The 22,998-nt window shown below is 37.1% G+C and overlaps 1 protein-coding gene across 16 annotated transcripts in view; it reads right to left on the bottom strand.

The window, feature by feature from the left end:
* The window catches only part of PRR16 (proline rich 16), a 532,382-nt gene that overhangs the window by 182,694 nt on the left and 326,690 nt on the right, over window positions 1-22,998 (bottom strand). Inside the window, exons 2-3 of one of the 16 annotated variants that reach the window (XM_072840699.1) lie at window positions 22,612-22,765; window positions 16,683-16,772 (exon numbers count right to left, since the gene is read on the bottom strand). The exons of 14 other annotated variants lie outside the window; for them this stretch is intronic. The gene's annotated coding sequence lies outside the window, so the exon portion shown is untranslated. The remainder of the gene's footprint in view (window positions 1-16,682; window positions 16,773-22,611; window positions 22,766-22,998) is intronic. One more of the 16 variants, XM_072840701.1, reaches the window with a different exon arrangement.

The raw sequence follows: 22,998 nt of genomic DNA, 5'->3' as shown, positions 1-22,998 counted from the left end.
TTGTTATAAATTACGGTTATATTGTAGTGTTTCAAATACCTTCCTGAAACAGTTGGACCAAGCACAACTATGTACAGGCTCTAAAGAGGCATCAATAAAATATAATTTTCTGATATTTGAAATTCTTATACTCACAAATCTAAGGGAAAAAAGGATCTTTCTTTCTGATTAGATCCTCAAAACATTTCCTCCATTTTTGAAATTATTTAACACAGCTCTGGATGTTTGCTTGACTAAATACCTAGAACCAATAATATATGATCTTAGATAAAGAAAGTGGTATGGTTTACAATAATTTTTCCTAAGAGTATCGCACTGGTGGTCAATAAAGTAGCATAAGGTCATAACTGAAAAAAACTTAAATTTAATATTATGTATTTATCTTAATATAATTATAAAAAATATAGCCAGCTTCTCAAATCTGTGACAGAAGTCCTTTTATTTTGATTTTATTTAAGACTTATTTATTTTGAGAGAGAAAGAAAGAAAGAGAGAGAGAGAGAGAGAAAGGAAGGGCAGAGGCAAAGAGGAGCCCAACAGAGGGTGTGAGGCAGAGCTTGATTCTATGACCCTGAAATCACGACCAGGGCCAAAATCAAAAGTCAGATGCCTAACCTACTAAGCCACCCAGGTGTCTTGACTTTCATATATTTCAATGACCAGTTCTAGGGAGTCAAAGCCAAGTAATTGGTGACACTTGAGAACAAAAAGCCATCCTTAACTTTGATGAGAAATCTCTTATATTTTCACAATAGTTGCCAATCTTTTTAGTCCTGCTATGGGCATCTCAACTATAAAAAGTGCTTAAAATATTTTCATGTGTCCTATAAAATAATAACCATTATTATGAAAATCTAATGTTAATTATTAGCCAAGATACAGAAATTTATAGTATCATTTAAAAAATAAATTATGATCCTCTAAGGATGAATTAGGTAGAGAGTGGGCAGCAAAGAAAAATAAAAGAACTAATGTATAGAATAGTTTTATGTCAAATTGCTTTTGAAATAAACCACTGCAGAAGATTATAGCTTCATCATTCACCAAAAAAGCCTGTCTTCTTAATGTCACAATAAAAAACAAAAACAAAAACAAAAAAAACCCTCTTCTTTCTTCTGGTTCATATACTTCATATAAATGTAAGATATCAGTTGACACAATATATCAAACAAAACAAAAATAAATTGGCTGGTCCTGAATACTGCATTTTACAACTTGGCCACATCAACTGTCAGTTCACTCAAGAGTATTTACTAAGCATTCACCGCAGACAACAATGCTCCAGAGTCGTTTTGCATTTCATTCTCTAGGTCTACAAATATATTTTTCACATTCATAAGTAGACTATTTTCATCTGAATTTTATGTTGTGAAAGACAGTGTTATATGTGCAGCATATAAACTTCAACCAAGGTGTGTTACCAAAATTTATGGAGTAGTATAACATCATCAGTATGTATGGCAAAACTGTAACACAGTATAGTGCCTTGATGATGCTAGTTTATTTCTCAGGAATTTTTTGATTTGAAAGTGATAGATGTCCAAAATACAATATAAAGATTTAAGCTATGATGTTGCATAAGAAATAAAGATGAGGAGAGCAATCCTAGAATTTTTCTCTTTTATACACAAATAAAAACGCAAGCTACTTTTGCAAAGCTGTTATACCACGTCTCTTAGGAAATACATAATTCTAAAACTCATACTTTATTCCTTCTTTTAAAGATTCAAATAAGAAATTCCAAATGCTTTTATGCAATTATATTTACAACACTATTAATTTCTTTGAGTTTACTCTTTGAAAGGTACATTTTAAATACTTTTATATTTATCCTGATATTATATAGCAATTTCTATAATCCTGAAAATTGAAAGCAACCAACACAATTTATATACCCATGGCACTTAGACCATTCATGTGATTATGGTACAAAAGGAAGTTATTATGCAGATAATTTAAAAAGCAAAACAAATGAACACATAAAGTACTTGACACAATGGACCCTCCAAAACAGTTATTGTATTTATTAAATTAACTAAATAAAAATCAATTTACATTTTACTATATAATGTGCAGATAATTCATAATGTGCAGGATTCTAAGACTAATACAAAATAGACATACACTGTTCATTTGTTATAAATCAAGCCAGGGTTGTATCCATCTATAAAAATATTTATACAGTCTTTAGAACAATGATTGTGACAGGTGAAGGAAGAGAAATATGTGAGATACATGTATATATTCACTGAAAATCAAGGACATTCCATAAAAAAACATGCAATACTATTATTGAGAACAGTCGAGAATACTATTAGATTAAATCTAAAGAATACAAAATAGGTAACAGTTGAAGATCAGAGAAGCTTTCTTCATGGTGAGCTACTACATATCAGAACAGTGATAAATAATCACAAATACATGTTTCTATAGATTCATATTTTATTCACAGTAATAAGACTAACATCGAGTCTTTATTGAATGCTCATGATGAGCCAGACACTTGAATTCACAGTCATGGTGTCCTTCGACTTTCACTAAACCATTTAAAAATTTTTCCTTCTCCATTCTACAACTATAGAAACTGGAACTCTGGGAGCTCACACATCTAGAATCAACCTCAACCTCACGGTGGTGTCAGCCTGGTCTATCTAACCTCAAAGTTCCCCAGGAACAGTTCCAGTATCATTCTTAGCTGCTAAGAATTCTAGATATGTATAGTGGCCGCTCACAAGATGGCAGCTTTCTGAAGAAAGTAACATTTTCTAAAACTTTCTGGAACATGGAATCGGTCATTATAAAATGAACATAAAATATTATCAATGATTACAGACTAAGTGTAAAATAAAATCTTTATTAAGAAACTCTTACTGACAAAATACTTGTGAAAAACAGGTAGACAAGGCAAAATCCTCTCCAGTGGCTATTTCTTGGGGAAACAAGTCAAGTGCACAAATGGCCTCAGTACACAAAACGATGCCAAGGGTGCATCAAGTTGAGTGCCAATCGCCATGGGCTCTCAGAGGCGGAGAGTGAAAGAGAAGGAATCCTGAACCCAAGCTGGATCTGGAGGGAGCAAGCTGAGAAGAGGTTGGAAAATGAGGCCTTGGTAACAGAGCATCTGATGTTGTCACTTATCTTTTGTTTACTTTCTGTTGAGACGGAAGCATATTCTTACAGTTGTTTCTGAAAATCATGTCTTGGATGGGGAACAAAACAAGCTGAAATGAACACTGGGAGTGCAGGTATCTCTTAAAATTTTGCTTTAAGGGTAGATATTATATTAAGTGCTCTTCTCACAAGATATAATAATGTAAGGGGCAGCTGGGTGGCTCAGCCAGTTAAGCATCTGCCTTCAGTTGGGGTCGTGATCCCAGGGTTCTGGGATGGAGCCCTGCATCTGGCTCCCTGCTCTGTGGGGAGTCTGCTTTTCCCATGACCTTCCTCTTTGCTCGTGATCTCTCTCTTTCTCTCTCACTGTCCCTCTTTCTCTCAAATAAATAAAAAAAAATTTAAAGAGTTTATTTATTTGAAAGAGAAAGGAGAGCAAGAGAGAGCGAGTGAGCAGGGGGAGGGGCAGAAGGAGAGGGAGAAGCAGACTCCCCACTGGGCAGGGCCCCACCCTCCTACACCGGGCTCCATCCCAGGACCCTGGGATCATGACCCCAGCTGAAGGCAGATCCTTAACTGACTGAGCCACCCAGGTGCCCATAAATAAACTCTTAAAAACATATATATAAAATGAGGGCAGGAGAAAACCTTTGAAAGAAACAGAAATGTTTATCGCATTGATTGTGCTGATGATCTCACAGACATGTGTTCAGATTCAGCGAGTTGTGTATGTTAAATAAGGGTGCCTTTCTGTATGCCAATCATATCTCAATGAAATATTTAAAAAGTAGGAGTTGAGGATTCTAGATTAAAAAAAATTAAATCAGCTATGAATCACAGAAATAATTTTCAGTAGAAAAGAAAAAAGCATTCTTCCCAGCATACATAGAGAGCAAAACTGTTCTCAGTTTAAGCAACTTTCTTGGTAGGCAAATTCTGAGCCCAGACCCTCTTGTGTTGTGGCCTTCTGATCAGTTACTCTAAAGATCAGTGCCCTAAATCCACAGCCTCTGATTAAGCCTACGGGAAATGGCAACATTTCTATACCTTGAGAATTTATGGGTACCGTCCTTGGGCTGGGCTAGGTGACATCAAATACTATTAGATTATAATAAGGGAAAGTAGGTAGAGGTTCTTAAAGACAGTGGACTCGGCAAAGGTGTTCAAGTAATAGCCAGTAGGGAACACTCAGAAAATTAGCCTTGTTCCAGGTTAAATGGAACAAAGATTTTTTTTAAGGCAAATAATACATTTCATAAAGAGTCTTTAAATTAGAGAGTAAGAAAGCCTTACAAATCAGGCTAATGAGCTTAATTTTATTCTTTATTAAAATAAAAAGCTTACTGACTTAATCCTCATAATAACAGTATAAAGTGGGTTTTCTTATTATCCCTATTTTACTGAAGATAAAACTGGAGCCCAGAGAGGCTAAGTAATTTCAGTTCACTTTGCTAGAAAATAGTAGAGCCAGCGTTCTAATCAAGGAAGTTCCCTGGGACTTTTCCCTTGTGACTTTTTTTTTTTTAAAGGAAGAAATAAGGGAGAATGAAGCATGGATACCTTAATCCTAGATTGAGAGCTATTACACATATTATATTTCAAGATTATGATGATTTGCACACATCAATTTAAAATCTATTTTTGGATTTTATTTCTTGATGTAGAGAGTAAACTGCAAGATAATAGAGATCCCAGAACAGAAGGTAATATGTTACCAAGTACCTGAAACACACATGCTCAGCTAGAAACACTACCTTGATGTGCTGAATACTATAGCTGACATTCTTAATGGAATGAAAATATCAGGGGAGACAAACAAAAATTAAGCTTTTTTTTAACCAAACAAAAAACTGCCTTCCTTCATTCTCTCAAATTAGCAAAATTTTCTTACACTTTTGTATAGTGATATATGCTGCTCATTTTATGACTTGAAATTTGACTAGTAAAAAAATTAGGCCTCACTTCAATAAAAAAATAATAATAATAATGCATTTCCCTCAAGCCTAGAAGTAAAACTGACATGTCTGTCTTGTTCTTATTTACATTTCGAAGTCCACTGATTTTTAAACTGTTTTAACAATTGAACCTCTCATTTCCCTTTTGGGGAAAACGTAAATACATTGCTGTTTTATTCTACAGAATACTTTTGAGAGACTGAGGACAAAAGGGGGGCTGTCTGGTGAGGGAGGAAGTCCAGGGATTTGGATTTCAACACGACATGTTTCATGATGCCCTGATCACGATGGAAATGACCTCGTGTCTCTGAATCTTTAGTGTCTCTACCACACCACCTATCTCACGGGAAGGGGGAAAGATGAAACAAGATAACATGAAAGGAGCTCTCAGAGGTTTTTCTAAAAAGTAGGCTCTGAATGAACACAGATGGCTGCTATTTTGGAAGAAACTACCTTCACTTTAAAGCTGTGATTTGAAGTCAGAAGTCAAAACTATTACTCCTGGTTGTATAAGTTGCTAAATTTTGATCATGGGCTATTCACAACTCACCCAAAAAACATTTTACTCCATTATAAAATGCAGATAATTTATTCTCTGCCTGTCTAAAAAGAAATTGCTTGAGCATCAAATCAGACACTGCATGTGAATAAAAAGGCAACATAAATGTAGTAAAACAAGTTCCAAGTAGTGTTCATAACATAGTTTTTTAATATTTAAGAATAAGAGTAAGAAAAAAGTTTAGCAGTTAACTTTTTTATTAATCAATGATGATATGTTCCCAGGAAAACTTATTACCCTGCATTTATTAGAATTATATAGCTACCTCATGACTTCTAAGATCCTTTTTGATTCTTGAATTTTATAATTTTTCATATTCTCCTGCAAAAACCGCTTACCTGGACTATAAATCAGAACTCAAAAAAGTGAAGGCATTTTAAGTGTATAGTTCAGGCTACACCCCTCAATAATAAAACTCTTTCTCTATGTCCCGGATGCTACTTACTTTGATAGCCTCAACTCTTATCACATCCCACTTTGTTCTATAATGAGTTCCTTGGGGCATTGTGTCTCTCTATTCAAGTGCTTTTCCCTCTGCCTGGAAGATCTCCCTTTCCCTGACCTTGTGTCAGGACACTTCAGAACCTATAGTGACATGCCCTATTTGCATGTATTCTTTCTTTTTATTTTTTTTTAAGATTTTATTTATTTATTCACAAGAGACAGAGAGAGGGAGAGACATAGGCAGAGGGAGAAGCAGCTTCCCTGCGGAGAGCCTAATGTGGGACTCCATCCCAGGACCCCAGGATCATGACCTGAGCCAAAGGCTCAACCACTGAGCCACCCAGGTGTCCCGCCTTCTTTCTTTTACATATGTTCTTGAACAGGGAAGGACCTTGTACATCTTGGTACTTCCAGTATAGCAAACAGTGCTCGACCCACAAGAGATACTTAATGTGTTATAATGGGCCAATAAAAAAGTCAAGACAATCTCTGAAACTTCGAACAAATTCCCAGAGTACCTGGGATTCCCGGGTCAGATGATTCCAACTGCTATATGATTCCAGCTGTTGTGTCAGTGAGTCTGAGAACCTGGCCATATAATGACAAATAGTGGGTGGCCTAGAGTCACAGTGCCCAGGACTTAGGAGGTGGTTTCCATTCAAACAACAAACAATGTAATTGTGAAGCATCTACCCATGTCCATGGTTTCCTTTGTACCAAGTAACCAATCTTAGCCTTGGCAGAACAGCATGACCAAATCTCATGAGATTTATAAACAACTGTACTGCCATTCTTGACACAGTTATCACATCCTGAACCCAGTTGTTTTATTTTTAGATCTGTTTCCAGTCATCATCAACAAGGGAAATTCCCAGTTTCTCAGTATAAATACTTACCAAAATATGCATGCTAGAGAAACAGAATAAAGTCTCCCCTCATGAACTGCCCTAACCCTTGCAATTTTAATAAAATACCTCCAGGAGACATATGTGACTCATTGCTTCCTACCTGGTTTGCCAGGCTCTGGCAATTTTTAGAACCCTCAGATGGAATGGCAGATTGCATTTTCTGTAATGGCAGATATACACACACACATCCACACACACATCCCTTCCCACACACTTCTATTAAAATGTGATGGCAGTCCTCCAATGAACTGAGGTGAGGTCTATGTTCTCTCCTCCTAAAATCTGGGTGGACCTTTATACCTGCCTCAATCAATAATATGCAGAAGAAGCAGGGCTGTGTGACTTCTGATGCTAGATAATAAAAAACAAAATGACCTCAGACTGGCTAACCCTCTGTCTTGAGACACTTGTTCCTGGAACCCAGCCACCACATTGTGAGGAATCCCAGGCTACATTAAGAGGCCCCATGTGGGCGTACTAACCAGTAGCCATAGCAAGACCCTCTACCAGATGTGGGAGTGAATGAGAAGATAAGCCCAAACTCCAGTGTTGGGAGTCTTCTAGCTGAGACAAACCATGACAGATAATAGATGATGGTTCCTATTTGAAGCCATCAAGTTTTGGAATGATTTGTTATGCAGCAATGAATAACCAAAATAGACCTGGCAGGCTGCCTTGTCTTTGGAGTATCAATTTGCAACTAGATTTAAGGCAGTCTGAGACCTCATACTCTGAGAAATTTCTTTCTTTTTTTATTGAAAGACTATCTGCAAATAACCATTCTGAATTTCATATCCTAGAGCAAATATTATCACTATGGAAGAAACAAGAAAATCATTCAGAAAATACTAAATTCCTGAACTGATAGATTTCAGATTGTTAATAAACCCCTCCACAATCTTTCCCAATGTTTTTAACTATATTTCTCCAACAAGGTTTGAAGAGCATAGTTTTGTTATTATTGGCGGGGTGTTTTGTGTGTGTGTGTGTTCTTTTTTAAAGATTTCTTTATTTGAGAGAGAGAGTGCATGGGTGGGAGGGGGAACAGAGAAGAAGGAGGGAAGAGAAGAAGGAGGGAAGAGAAGAATCTCAAGCAAACTCTGTGCTGAGTGGGGAGCCTGGCATGGGGCTCGATTCCAGGACCCTGAGACCATGACCTGAGCCAAAACCAAGAGTCAGAAGCCTAACAGGTGCTTCTGTTATTGTTGTTTTAAGACTTATTTCTCCCTGTTTTAAATGAAATGTGATCTCTCTTTGGCAGAAAATTCACAAGAATCTACCCCATAATGTCTCACAATGAGGTCTTCACACATTTATATGAATTTATCTCTATAAACCCTTGATTCCAATAAATTTTGTGGTTTATAGAAACACTCCTTTGAAACAAACTTTGGTTTACTCAGTTTTCATTCTTAGACTTCCCTCCCACCTGTCATTAAACCTATGACTCATCTTAATCTCTTCTCTGCCCAGTCACCCATCAATAAGCATATCCACAGACATTCAACAAGCCTTCACAGAACACCCTATCTAGAATATCTCACTCTGATCTGCTAGATAATATACTCCCCAGGTCAAAATAAGTCCATCTCCCCTGTGGACCATTATTTATCTTTTATATATGCTTTAGTTTTCCCATCCATCAAATGAGACTAGAAGTGGTATCTAGCTCTTGCTGTGAGAGAGGTTGCTGTAAGAATTAATTAAAAATATAAGCATTTAATAGGTCCAGGTATACACATAATTATTATGATATTTACATCTTCTCCTAATAGTATTCAAGATATTTTGAGCAGGTTCTTTGTCTCACACTACCATTGTGCATAGCCAATTACATAATACTCATTGTATGTGATGATCTGGATTTGGAGTAGGTCAGCATGTTGAACTTTTAAATTACTTACTGACATTAATTATATTCAAAATCAAAGGCTGCCTACAATTTAAAACACAGGCATAAAAGTAGAAACATAATCCTTTTCCAATATTTCATGTAGGATTTATTAATTTTGACAAAATATATGCAAATTCAGGAAATCAAGTTATGACCAGAACTTCATCTGCTAAGACACAACTTCAGTGAATACTCTGTTTCCCAAGAAAACTGAAGCTCTTTCTCTCAGTTTAGAGGTATAAGGCACCTCCTCCCCTGCAATCTCTCCAAAAAAAGCTTAGGCAACCTCTCTTGACTCACAGGACTGATGTCAAAGAATGATTTTGACAACCAGGTCCAGGTCTAAATCTTGGGATTTAGATTAAAGTAATAAATACTATGATAGAAGTCTACATAGCCCGAAGGTGATAAGGGATGACTTAAAATAAAAAGTTGAAGGGATCCCTGGGTGGCGCAGCGGTTTGGCGCCTGCCTTTGGCCCAGGGCGCGATCCTGGAGACCCGGGATCGAATCCCACGTCAGGCTCCTGGTGCATGGAGCCTGCTTCTCCCTCTGCCTGTGTCCCTGTCTCTCTCTCTCTCTCTGTGTGACTATCATAAAAAAAAAAAAAAAAAAAAGTTGAAGAACACAGCGCTCACTTTATGGAAAAAGTAGATCTCCATTTGAATATTTCTGATCTGTATTGTTTAAAGGCTTACTTGAAAAGGCTAAGGAAGAATTAAAAAAAACAAGTATTACAGTTGTAGAAAAGAAGCTCATTAGTATTCTAAGATTTTAGGAAAAATAACATCTAAGTGCTTTATCTTGAAAATCAATATGATATACCATGGTGGCAATAGCTAATAATACTGTATTGCATATTTAAAAGTTGCCAAGAGAGTAGATTATTTTTAAAGATTTTTTTATTTATTCATGAGAGACACAGAGAGAGGTAGAGACATAGGCAGAAGGAGAAGCAGGCTCCCTGTGGGGAGCCTTGATGCGGGGCTCGGTCCTGGATCCAGTGAGCCAAAGGCAGACACTCAACCACTGAGCCACCCAGGTGTCCCCAAAAGAGTAGATCTTGAAAGTTCTCATCACAAGAAAAAGAATTCTGTAACTCTGTTGTGATGGATGTTAACTAGACTTATGTGGTGATCATTTAGCAATACATATAAATACCAAATCATTATGTTGCATGCCTGAAGCTAATATAATATTGTACATCAATTATATTTAAATTAAAAAATGATATACAATTTATTGCAAGGAAAGTGAAAACATCAGGCTGAAAAGGCTTACTATAATATACCATTTCTAAAATAAATATTCTGACAAGAACCGACTATTTAAAAAGCTTACTACAAAACGGATATTCAGATAGATGATTAATCCTAAATTGGGAAAAAGGTCTATGAATACTGATGTTCATACTTGTATTATGTATCACAGCAAACAAGTGAATGTCCCCAGATGGAAATGCAGTTAATTAAATTATGGCTCATTTTCTTAATGTGGTACTATACACCATTAAATTGTCTACAAGGATTTATAGCACCTCAGAAAATACTGAAAGCATAATGTTTAGTGAGAAAATAAGATAACTAAAGCACATATATCATAGGACCACAATCAAATGAGTGTAACTGGCGGGCAATATAAGAGGTTCCTTGGATGTGAGTGTCTAGATTACTCTTTGCTTTCACATTTTATGTTATTTTACCAAATATTTTATAATGGAAAATATATATTTTCTAATGAAATATTTTATAATTAAGTTTCTCTTTGTCTTCCTATCCCATCTCCCCTCTTTCCCTTCATTCTTTCTCTTCTTCATTCACAAGTTAGCATACCAATCGAGAGTCTGGTCTCCAGGGGTGCCCAGGTGGCTCAGTCAGTGGCAGACTCTTGATTTAGGCTTAGATCATGATCTCAGAGTCATGAGATTGAGCCCTGCATAGGGCTCTGTGCTCAGTGGGGAGCTTGAAATTCTCTCTCCCTCTGCCCCTCCCCCCACACTCTCTCTCCCCCTCCCAAATAAATAAATAAATCCTTAAAAAGAGAGAGAGAGAGAGAGAGAGAGAGAGAGAGAGAGAGAGAGTGAGTTTGGTCTCCCAGATTCCAAAAGAACTGAGTTTAAGTTACATCCCAGGCACTTTCCAATAGTGGGAACTTCTGTAAGTTAGTAACTCCTTATACCTCCACATTTATAAACATTGGTATAATAATAGCATCTGTATCTCTGATTGCTGGAAGATTAAATGGGAATAATAGAAATACAGCTCCCCACATTGTTGCCTGCCACATGGTCATTAGTCAATAAATGAGATCTGCTACCTTACACTTTATGGCCTGCTGCTCCCCCTTCTGTGTCCTCTACCTCCTGGAAAAAAAGTTCAATATTGTTACAAGTAGAAGGCACAGCAAACATTACCCAACCAGAGCAAACATGTGTGTTCTGTAATGTTGCACTGACTTGTGCAAGATTTGCAAAATTCCCAAGAACCGGTGATCTTGAAACAGTGTTTCCCAAAAATATCAGGAGGATGTCAGTGTTTCAAAAAAGAAAAAAACCCACACAACTGAAAATTAGCTTGAAGAAAATAGTGGTGAAGAAAAAGAAAGAAAATAGTGGTGGTATTTCTTAGCTGCTATTTTATTTCCCCAGAACTGAACTAATGTGCTAATCAAGTCACCGTCCATGGGAGGATTGATTGATCAAGGTCATCCTCCAGACTTTGATAGAAGTATCTTGCAAGCTTCTATAGTTTTCCGAGGTTATAGCCTTTGCTTCCTGAGATTTCATAGGCTATTGCCTTCTCCATATGGACACGGCAGAGCTTGAAACAGGACATTTGAAATAAAAATATAAAAACGTTCTGGTTCAGATTTCTTTGTTAAAAATTTCAAAGCACATTCTTAGAACACGTATTGCTTTTGTCCATACACATTGCTATTTATAGTTATATGTGAATCATATTAGTGTGAACCCACAATGATATGCAATTATTCACCCATTCTGAACCGTTTCCTGGAATTCACCCATGCTTATTGCTAAAAAAAAAAAAAAAAAAAAGAATATGTAAGCTTGAGTAAAACCAAATCTTTTCAAAAAATGGTTTCTGTGTTAGTTAACAGAATAAATGGATGCATCAAGAGAGAGAATATATGGGATTGGTTTAGGAGGTGATGAAAGCCAAAAAGTTCCAAGATGTGTGGTCAGCAAGCTAGTGATCCAGGAAATCCCACAGGGTTGTTCCATTCCCAGTCCAAAGGCCTGAGAACCAGAACAGCCAAGGGTATAGGTTACAGTCCAAAAGTCCGCAGATTCAAGACCCAAGAAAAGCCAATATTTCAGTTCAAGTTGGAAGGCAGGAAAAAAAATCAATATCCTGCTACAGTTACTGTTTTTTAAATTTAGTGAGAAATTTCTGATTTTTCCAGGCAAAAATATAAGAACAAAAGTAGTAGTATGATTAAGGAATTATGGCTCAATTTAGCATAGTAACTGGTAAAGGGTCATAGAGATGAGTGGGCATTTTCCTACTATCAGAAGTGATTTTTTTTTTTTTTTCTGGACGCCTGGGTGGCTCAGAGGTTCAGCATCTGCCTTCAGCTCAGGGCATGATCCCAGGTTCTGGGGATCGAGTCCTGCATCAGGCTCTCTGCGAGGACCTGCTTCTCCCTTTGCCTATATCTCTGCCTCTCTGTGTGTCTCTCATAAATAAATAAATAAAATCTTTTAAAAAGAAACGTGATTTTTTTCATAAAAAATTATTAAGCTTTTGTCTTGGAGGAGTCAATCCCAAGCAATTTTTTATCTTCAAATATTTTCCCTTGCATTTATGTTTCTAATCTTTAGGAACACATTTCATTGTAGTATACCATACATACAGAAGACTGCACAAAGTATTTGGAATTCACAAAGAGAATACAGTAATGACATCAGGAGATAGCTCAAGAAATAGACCCTGAACAGCATTCCAGAAGTGCTTCATACCCCTTGTGTGATTACTAGTTCCCCAGAAAAATAATCATTATCCTCATTTCTAATTCCATAGATCCCTTTCACCTCTTTTGAATTTTTGATAAATGAATAATCTTTTGTGTCAGGCTTCTTTTGCTCAACATATGAAGTGAAATATTATGAATGCATAAGATTAAACTACAGCGTTGCATAAACTTCATTCTCTCTGCATGTAGTATTTCATCATAGGAATGTATCACACTTGTCCATTTTATGACTGATACGCACTTCTGTTACTGCTACTTTGGGACTATTTTAAATACTCCTGCTATAACATTATTTTACATGTCTTCCAGTAAATATATGAACAAGTTCCTTTTGGTATATAGCTAGAAATGCAATTTTTCTATTTTAACGTATATATTATATTCAGCTTTAGTAGACTCCAGGCATGGTTTTCAAAGCAGTCATACCAATTTATTCTTTCACCAACAATTTTTGAGAGTTCCAGTCATTCTTTGTGCTCACCAGCATTCCATATGGTCTGTTTTTTTTTTTTTTCCACTCTATCATTGTGCTGCATGTTTAGAAATATCACAAAGTGAGCTTAATTTGCACTTCCCTTGACTAATGAAATTGAGTAGCTTTTCTTATGTTTTTTGGGCATCTAGATAAACTCTGGAAAAATGAACAATCACATAATTTGTGCATTTTCTCTCTCTCTCTCTCTCTCTTCTACAGAGTTGTCTCTTTTATTGCTACTGATTTGTTGGAATTAACTGTATATTCTGGAAATAAAGTCCCTTCTTAAATATTCATATTACATTTCTCCTCTTTGTGTTTTCCCCTTTCACTTTTTGTGATTTTTAATAAATAGTAGCTCAATCTATTGATAGTTTTCCACTACAGTTATATCCTTCTGATCTTTGTAAAAATATTTTGCTTACTACAAGGTCATGAAGATATTCTATTTTTTCTTAAAAGGTACAGAGTTTTGTCTGTCACTTTTAGAGCTTCAATAATAGTAACAATGTTTTAATCATAGGAAGGTTCAAAATTCATTTATTATTTCCAGTCTATATATTCAATTGGCATGGTATTATTTACCGGGAAAAAAAAATCCTTTTTCCACAGCTGCGGACATTTTGAGTACTTAAATTTAGCTTTGTTAATGCACAAGCATAAAATAGTATTACGGATAACTGTTGCTTTTTAAAAGTGGTTTGGGAATAAGCGTATTGCCTACAAAATAAAAAGTAATGCTTATAATCTCACCACATTCCTAATTCCATGACTTTGCTAGCTTCTCATAGAATAAGGAGTTCAAGATCTTATATTCACAGCATCTACAATATTAACTGGCATGTTGTAGGTGCTCAATAAATGTTTCTTGAGTGAAATGATTTCACATTTTTCTAACTGTACCAGATTCTTCATTTATAAAAAAACGGTAGTCTTGGTTTTCATATATATATCCTAGTCCACAATAGTTATGAGTATCATTGTGCTTTACATTTCGTGAAAGAAGTACCAGAATTCCAAAATTTGAGAATTCTCTGTTCTGAAATCTCTCAAAAGCAGTTAGGTCCTAGCATTCTGTAGAGCAGGATCCAACACATGATGCTGTCTACCACCATCTCTGTCTATTCACTGGTACTGCAGTTGCACAAGACCACATTTGCTAAAAGAAAACACCGACTTTTCCTGACCGGGAAAAATTTGCAAATTTCCTTTGCCACAACAATGACTTCAACAGTTAAGACTGGTGCCATAGAAGAAATTACTGCTTTTTGGAATTCAAGGATTTTCATCTAAAAAGCATCAATTTTTGCCTTGGAATTATATTTCAAGGCATACCTCATTTTATTCTGCTTCACTTTACTGCACTTCACAGATCTTGTGTTTTTTACAGTTTGAAGGTCAGTGGAACCCTGTGTGGAGCATTTTTCCAACCGTGCTTAATTACTTTGTGTCTCTGTGTCACTTCTGGTAATTTTCACCACATTTCAAATGTTTTGATTATTATTACATTTGTTCTGGTGATCAATGATCAGTGATTGTGACTTGCTAAAAGCCCAGATAATGGTTAGCATTTCTTAGGAATAAAGTATTTATTAAGGTATCCACGTTATGTTTTTAGACATAATACATAATACATAATAAATACTACACACTTAATACAGTATCATCAGATTACAGATACCTAGTAATAGTTACACTGTAAGCATAACTTTTAAATGCACTGGGAAAGAAAATTTATTTGACTTGCTTCATTGTGTTGGTCTGGAACCAAACCTACAATATCTCTGAGGTATGCCACATTTTACTTTCTTCTTTACATTTCAGTATATTACTAAACTTTTGACAATGAATCTATGGTGCTTTTACACACAGAAAAAAAATATTTTCAAAAGGTCTAACTTACATTAAAACAACTAGTTTTCCATGAGAAGCGTTTCTATCAGTTTTCAAAAAAGAAGACTGGTTCAATACAATGTAAGGAGCAAAAGTTGGGATGCCCAGTCTGTCTCTTGTGACTTATGAGGCTAGAATAAGTGGAATAATAAATAAAACAAAACAACAAAACTTTTCTCAAGTCCATTTCTTCCATAAATTCTCTTAATTGTGGGTGGATGTACAGTCATTTGGCTAGAAAAGTCCATGTTTTCTATTAGCAAATGTGGTTTCCACACATCTGCAGTACTCATGAGTAGACAGAGACTGTGGCAGAGAGCATCATGTGCTGGATTTACAGAATGCTAGGACCTAGCAGTTTACAGAACAGAGGAAATCCTGAATTTGGAATGTCTCAAGTTTGCCGAAATCAAATTCTGTGCCGGGTTTTCCCTATGCTCTGGATTACTAAACAACTGTCTACAACCCAAACATTCCTTTCTGAATTTTTCAAGCTAAACCATTCTACCATGTTACCCCTATGTTTATAGTTATTTGAAAGAGAAAGAAAATAGGCCATGTGCTTTGCAGAATGGTTTCAGCATGCCTTTTGATATCTGAATTAGTTTCATAGTATGTAAATTGGTAGATATTGACTATATATAGCCTTAGATCCCTATGTGTACTTCCCTGGGTGAAATAATACCAAATGAAGATAAATTGAATGAAAACTATCCTTTGTAACTTAACAGAGAAGAGACAACCTAACAGTTTATTAAAAAAAATAGTTTCAGGCTTTCTCTTCCCATTATTTTCCTGTTAGTTTAACATAAACATATTTTGAAGATCAGGTTAACACTTTTTATTCCTTGAATCCTGTATATGTTTTTCTGAGTTCTTCTAATTTTTCAGCTTAAAAACAAAGGATGTAGTGGAATTGAGAATGATTTTTTTTTCTTGCAGTGGTGTTGTAGAGGTGATGGTGCTATCATTAACATCACTGCTGTCAATATCATCTAGTGAGTAGTAAGAGTTCCTCCACTCCAGTGAGTTCCCACCTGAGGGGCTGATGTCTTCCAAGCTCATTGTGCTACCAAACTTTTACCAACTAAATCTAAGAGAAGGTTGTAGTCTTGCCACAGTGAAACCAACAGTTCAAATACCAATAGCTTTGAAGACAAGGAGGAAAATAAGACAGACCATAGTGGTGTGAACAATGGCCAGCTGGTAAGTGTTAAGTCGAAAGGTTTTCAAATTCCATCTTTTTCCTCATAGATTTGAAATTAGAATTTATTCCTCCTGTCGTTTTGACATACTAGTAAGGAAACATTTCCAAACGAGCATTAGACTTAAGTGAGAAAACTTCTGGATGTTTAACAGTGTGAGAGGGAGACAAACAGAACATCTTCAATGGCCAAAACATTTCTAGCCAACATTCTTTAAGGCACAGACTTAGTGTCACAGATATTACCTTCAGCAAGTGCCCTAAGTTGAGACAAATGCCCTCTATTCACCTCTGTTCAGACACAGGGGCCAAGATGGAGAATAGACACATTTTATTCTGGAAGACAAGAGGAAGACAAGACAGTGGATTATGGATTTTTCCCATGTTAGCATTCTCTACTTGCTTTCCTCATGTTTTTTTCTTGGGGCCACTCTAATAGGTTTTGGTTCCTATAACTCAAACAAATGGCTCCTGTAAGGTTCACCAATGGGTTCTAGGCTCCAAGGTAATACTCCTGTTTCAGTCCTCACCTACGTAATCAGCAGTGTGTATTAATGTGATCATTCCTCGTCCTTCAAAAAGTTTTACTAGGCTTCTTAGACATCATTTTCCCTTGATTCTTCTACTTGATGACTCACTCTTTCTTGGCTTCTCTGCTAGTGTCTCCTCATTTCAGTAATTGCTAATATTTAAGCTTCCCTTAGGCTCAATAATTAGATTTCTCCTCTTCTCCACCTACAATCCTCCCTAAATGAAGCTCATCCAGTCCCATTAATTTAAATACCATCTATATGCAAATAGCTTCTGTTCAGCCCCTTCTCCCGAACTCCATAGTCATATATCTGACAACCTACTTGACATGTCCACTCAGGTGTCTACCAGGCAGCTCAAATTTACCATGTGCAAAATGGAACTTCTGCTTTTGCTTTTCCATAATTTCCCCTATCACAGTAAATGGCAGCTCTGTCCCTCCAGGTATCTAGATAAAAAAATCATGGTACCAACCCTGATTCTTCTTTTTCTTTAAAAAGGTACATCTCATCCATTAGCTAAACCTATAGGTTTTACACTGAAAACTTAACTAGAACTTGGCCATTTCCCACAATCTACACCTCTTGTGCTATGGCAGGTTATATATGACCACAAATTCTTTGAGATTCCCACCAAGAGATAAAGTTTAAATCCCCTACCCTGAAATTGCCCTGTGGCAATTTCAACAAATAGAGTATGACAGAAGTGAAGCTACCCCACTTTTTAGATCTAGGGTTTAAGACATGGCAGCTACCACTTTTGGTCTCTTAATTAAGATACTTGTTTTTGGAGTTGTAACCCACTCTGTACATAGACTGAATAATGTACTGGAAAGGCCATGTCAAGAAGTTCTGAAACCACATGAAGAGAGAGAGAGACAGAGGGATTCACTGAAGCCCAGCCTTCCTGATCTCCCTTCCGAGGCATCAAGCATGATCTGAAATGATCTTGGATCATCCACATTAAGCAGCCAACCAAATACCTCTAAATGATCTTTGCTTGCTCCTCATGAAGCAAAACTGGCCAGCTTAAGTCCCTGAAGACATGTTTGACCCACAGAAATGTGACATAGTATAAACTGGCTGTTTTTTTTTTTTTTTTAAGATTGACTGATTGATTGATGATAGACATAGAGAGAGAGAGAGAGAAGCAGAGACACAGGAGGAGGGAGAAGCAGGCTCCATGCCGGAAGCCCAACGTGGGACTCGATCCCGGGACTCCAGCATCGCGCCCTGGACCAAAGGCAGGTGCTAAACTGCTGAGCCACCCAGGGATACCCCAACTGGCTGTTTTTATAAGCCACTAAATTTGGGATAATTTGATCCAAAGTAATGGATAACAAGAACCATCATGCTTTCCCAAGGAATCATCACTCTTCTGTTGGATGACTTCAAAGCCTTTTAACTGATCTCTGATCTCCTTGATTCCAAGCTTGGCCTTCCCATTTGCTTCTTTACGAAGAAGCCACAGTAACTCTTAAAAATACTATATCACTCATCTCCTGAAAACCCTCCAAAGGATTCCTACCTAATGGCGGTTAATAACCAGGTCTTATAATAAGGTTGATAGACAACGTGATCTGAACCTCCTCTGCTGTTCTGACTTTTCATCCTACCATGTTTCCCCATACCTGTGTGCTTCAGCCATACTGGCTTTTCTGAAGCTGCCGGGACACATCAAGCATACTCCCATTGCATTAGCCACTGCATTTGCATTTACTAGTCCCTCTACCCAGGAGAGGTCTCATCCTTGGTCAACCACATGGCTCCCTCCTTTAGTTCCATCCATTCTCTGGTTAAATTCCTTCTTCTAGGAGAAAATATTGATGACCATGACCTATTAAATAACATCCCAACATTCCCACTCCAGTGAACTCTATATTCTCATACTGATTTTTTCCCCAAACCATGTGATTCAGCCATTTATATTACCTATATACCTTGTTTATTTATTTTCTGTTTCATCCCTTTGTGTATAATTTTATTGCACTGGTATTATTCTTAAAAACTACATATTTTAAAATCTTAGTTGTTTTTAAATTTACAGAAAAATTATGTTTATAACCTTTGAGAATCCATTTTTTCATTGAATAGTTTATTACTAAGATTTATCCATGTCATTGGATTTTGCTAAGGTTATTCATTTTGCCTATGGTATTATTTTGTGAATACACAATAAATTACATCATCTCCTCTTATGCTCATTCACATTGAGATGGTTTTCAAATTTGCTACTGTGAACAGTGCTACTATGAATATTACTGTACATGTCTCTATGCACATGTGCAAGAGTTTCCACTGGTAAAATAAAGCCTAAGTGGTAGGTTATTTAATGTTATGCTTTTCCATTATTCTTTGTACCAGGTCATGGTTCATGTTTCTACTGAAAACCATCTGAGCTTCTTCAGTCCCTCTGTTATACATCTGGACCAATATATTTAACTATGCAGGACATCTAGTGGCTGCCTTTTTCACCAGCTACCCTACCTTTCTTCTGCCAACAGTACCCTAATTTTCCCTTGATAAACTCAATTTTCCATTTTCAGAAGTTCAGGTGGGTGTGACAGCCAGCTCTAGGATTGAAACTGACTGGCAGAAACCATTCAATACATCCCATCCTCTCAACCCACAGTAATGCCTTCAAAGATAGCGAGGTAAACTGTTTAGAGACATTCGTTGGAACTTCTGGGAGGAAGACTTTTATTACTCTTCTATGGAATTGACTACAGAGGTACTCTCATCTCCTGGATGAAAGAGGCTTGTAACCTTGAAACAGAACAAACTCTGGGGATGTAGGATCAAGAAACAACAACAGAGAAACCAGGTCCTGGTCACAACTTCAGATCCTCATAAGCCATATCTAAACTTAATCTTCTACCTGGAATTTTACACTGTCTGATCCAATAATCCCTACCACTTTATTTTTTCTTTAACCAGAGTTTCTGTTACATGTCTCATAAAAGCCATAATACATCCCTAATTTTATCTCCAATAGTTCCTTTGCATTAACCTTTCACCCAGCCATTCCCAGCCAGGTCCCTTGTTTCCAAGAGTCCCCTGATATTTATTATATTCTACCTCCCATCTAGCAAATTCCTGCCCATACTTCATAGCCCAGCTTCATTCCCACCTCTTTTATGGACCCTTTCCTAATCATGCTGGAACTTCACAGGAAGCATGGTTCTGCTTTTCTTTGTGGGGTAATGTTCTGTTTTCACCATTTCTTTTAGTCTTATGTTCCAATGGACATCTTCTGCTATGCTGTAGTATGCTTCTTGCCTTGTCCGACTCATAAGCTTGCTGAGTTCAAGGACCATGAGTTTTATTTCATTATCTCTTCCAAGACAGTAAATCCTTATTAATGAACACACTCTATAAAGCATGTCCATGTCTTTTCCATTCTCACTCCTCTTTCTCAGTTTCCAAGGTGCAAGACTCCATGTTGTATGGAAAACCCCAAAAAGCCACCACTGTTAAAACTAAAGCAATGAATTTGCCTTAACCCTTGACTACCAAGTATCTCTCCCCAGTGTATTACACTGGATGCTCTAACAGTCTGTGCACCACTCAACAGTTTTTACAGATATGAAATTTGCAAGCTTTTAAGAGAGCACATTAAAAAAAAAGCACTTTAATGCTCCTAGAGGATAAATTAAACAATTGATTAAAGAACATATTTCATGAATATATAACAGAAAATCTTAGAACATCTAATAAATGTTTACTTATGTATTCACTTATTTTTATTTATTTTCTAAAGGGGGGGAGGTGCAGAGGGAGAGGGAGACAGAGAACCATAAGTAGGCTTCCTGCTGAGTGCTGAGCCCGACATAGGGCTCGATCTCACAACCCTAAGATCATGTCCTGAGCCAAAATCAAGATGCTTAAGTGACTGAGCCATCCAGGCATCCCTGACAAATGTTTATAAACATTTATAAAAAGAGAGAAAAACAACCTCTAAAAGCAGGATCGTGATGAGAAAGATTTATGGAATGGGGCTGTCAAAACATGAGTGGAATGAATGAATCTTACTTAACCCAGAATGAGAACTTAAAAAAAAGAACCATGATTTGAGAAACCAGACAGAAGACCTATTATCAAAGCTTTAAGAAGTGGCTGGTGATTCCATTGTTGTGTTTGTCAGGAGCCAGTGATGACAGCGTTCCAAAAACACTTCACAGTTTTCATAAAATTAGCTAAATTCATTTCACAAAACTTCTCAGATGGTTGTGACAACATAACCTAGTATATCAAGACAGTTAATGTCTAAATCCTATGTGCCAAAAAAGTATCAGAATCGCTTAAAAAAAAAGGTTTGTGGTATTGTATGATCTATCATTGCCGAAAAATGTGTAATTCTCACTTTTATGTTACCCTACTCACTACAAAAATGAAAAGTGCTGTAGCCTATACACCATGCTATACAACCCAGACAATAAATCCACAAATATTGAACAGTATTTTCTATTCTGAATTGGTTCCTTTGATAAGGTGATAAAGAAAGTGGAGAGGCTGAGGGGAGACTATTTGGTCCTTTATTTTTTTTATATAGAAACACTAAAATGTGGGGTGTCTGGGTGGCTCAGTGGTTGAGCATCTGCCTCTGGCTCAGGTCGTGTTCCCAGGGTCCTGGGATAGGGTCCCGCATCAGGCTCCCCGCAAGGAGCCTGCTTTTCCCTCTGCCTATGTCTCTGCTTCTCTCTGTGTGTCTCTCATGAATAAATAAAATCTTAAAAAAAAAAAAAAAAAAACACTAGAAAGTCACTTTTACCCCAGATGATTGTATTCTGTTTTCTTTTAAGAAAGATCTTTCTCAAATGTCTGATATCATTGATTAAAATCAATGGCAGAAACTTCATCTCTTGCTCTTTGGTGCTGTGATTCCCTACTAACTGTACAACTGTGTCACCACCTATGGAGCTTTAAAAAGTACATATTGTCTGGGCTTTAGCTCAACCCCATTTTTCCAGAATCTCTTTGGGGACTACCTGGAGACCTACATTTCTAGAAAGCCAGCTGATGAGGGTCACATATTGGCATCTGCAGTCCTGCATCCTGCATCCCTGTATCCTGCCTAGCTCCAGGTGAGTCGTTTTTTCTGGATTCCCCAGGTCTCCTAAAAGATGACTGATATGCAATTAAGTAATTACCTCACAGCAAAGCTTGTAATCATTTGTCCAGCAGGCAGTGGTGACATATGTACAACCACAGAAACAATGTAAGTCCCTGGTAAATTCACTTAAACTAAAGCTTGTGTCATATCATATTATAAATCTACCTTGCAACCATATGAAACACAAACGACTGCCATAATTCTGTAGCCTCCTCCAAAACACATGGCAAACCACAGTGGAGACAAGTGGGAAGGAGAGAAGGCCTGGACAAGATAGGGCCTGGACCAACATGACAGATCATTTATTGCACAGGACTGTCCTCTAGAAGGTAGTCACTTATCTTAATGATAACCTTCCATCCAGCTCTACGAATGCAGTCTAGTCCAGACAAGTGCGATGGGAAAAGCACTGTGGTAGGAAAGTTAACTGAAAAACTAATGGGAGGTCTAGTCCATCGGGTAAGAGGCTCTACTAGACAGGTTGTCAGAGCCTGTCTTAGACAGTGTGTACTGTTATAACAAAATACCATACCCTGGGTGACTTAAACAGCAAAAAAATTTCTCTCTCCTGGTTCTAGAGGCTCAGAAGGCCAGCCAACATCCCTCGTGGGATGCAGATGGCCTTCTATCTTCTTGTATCCTCACGTGGCAGAGAGAGGAGAAAGAACAGGCTCTCAGGTCTCTTCCTATAAGGGTATAAATTTCATCATTAGGACCTCACCCTCATGACCTCATTTATTTTTTTTTTTAAAGATTTTATTTATTTATTCATGAGGGACAAAGAGAGAGAGAAAGAGAGAGGCAGAGACACAGGCAGAGGGAGAAGCAGGCTCCATGCCGGGAGCCTGATGTGGGACTCAATCCCATGTCTCCAGGAACTCACCCTGGGCTGAAGGCGGCGCTAAACCGCTGAGCCACC

Source organism: Canis lupus, chromosome 10 (genome assembly GCF_048164855.1).
Source record: "Canis lupus baileyi chromosome 10, mCanLup2.hap1, whole genome shotgun sequence".
Classification (NCBI taxonomy): Eukaryota; Metazoa; Chordata; class Mammalia; order Carnivora; family Canidae; genus Canis; species Canis lupus.
The sequence above is the reverse complement of the archived record's forward strand: the minus strand, read 5'-3'. Positions and strand labels throughout refer to the sequence as shown.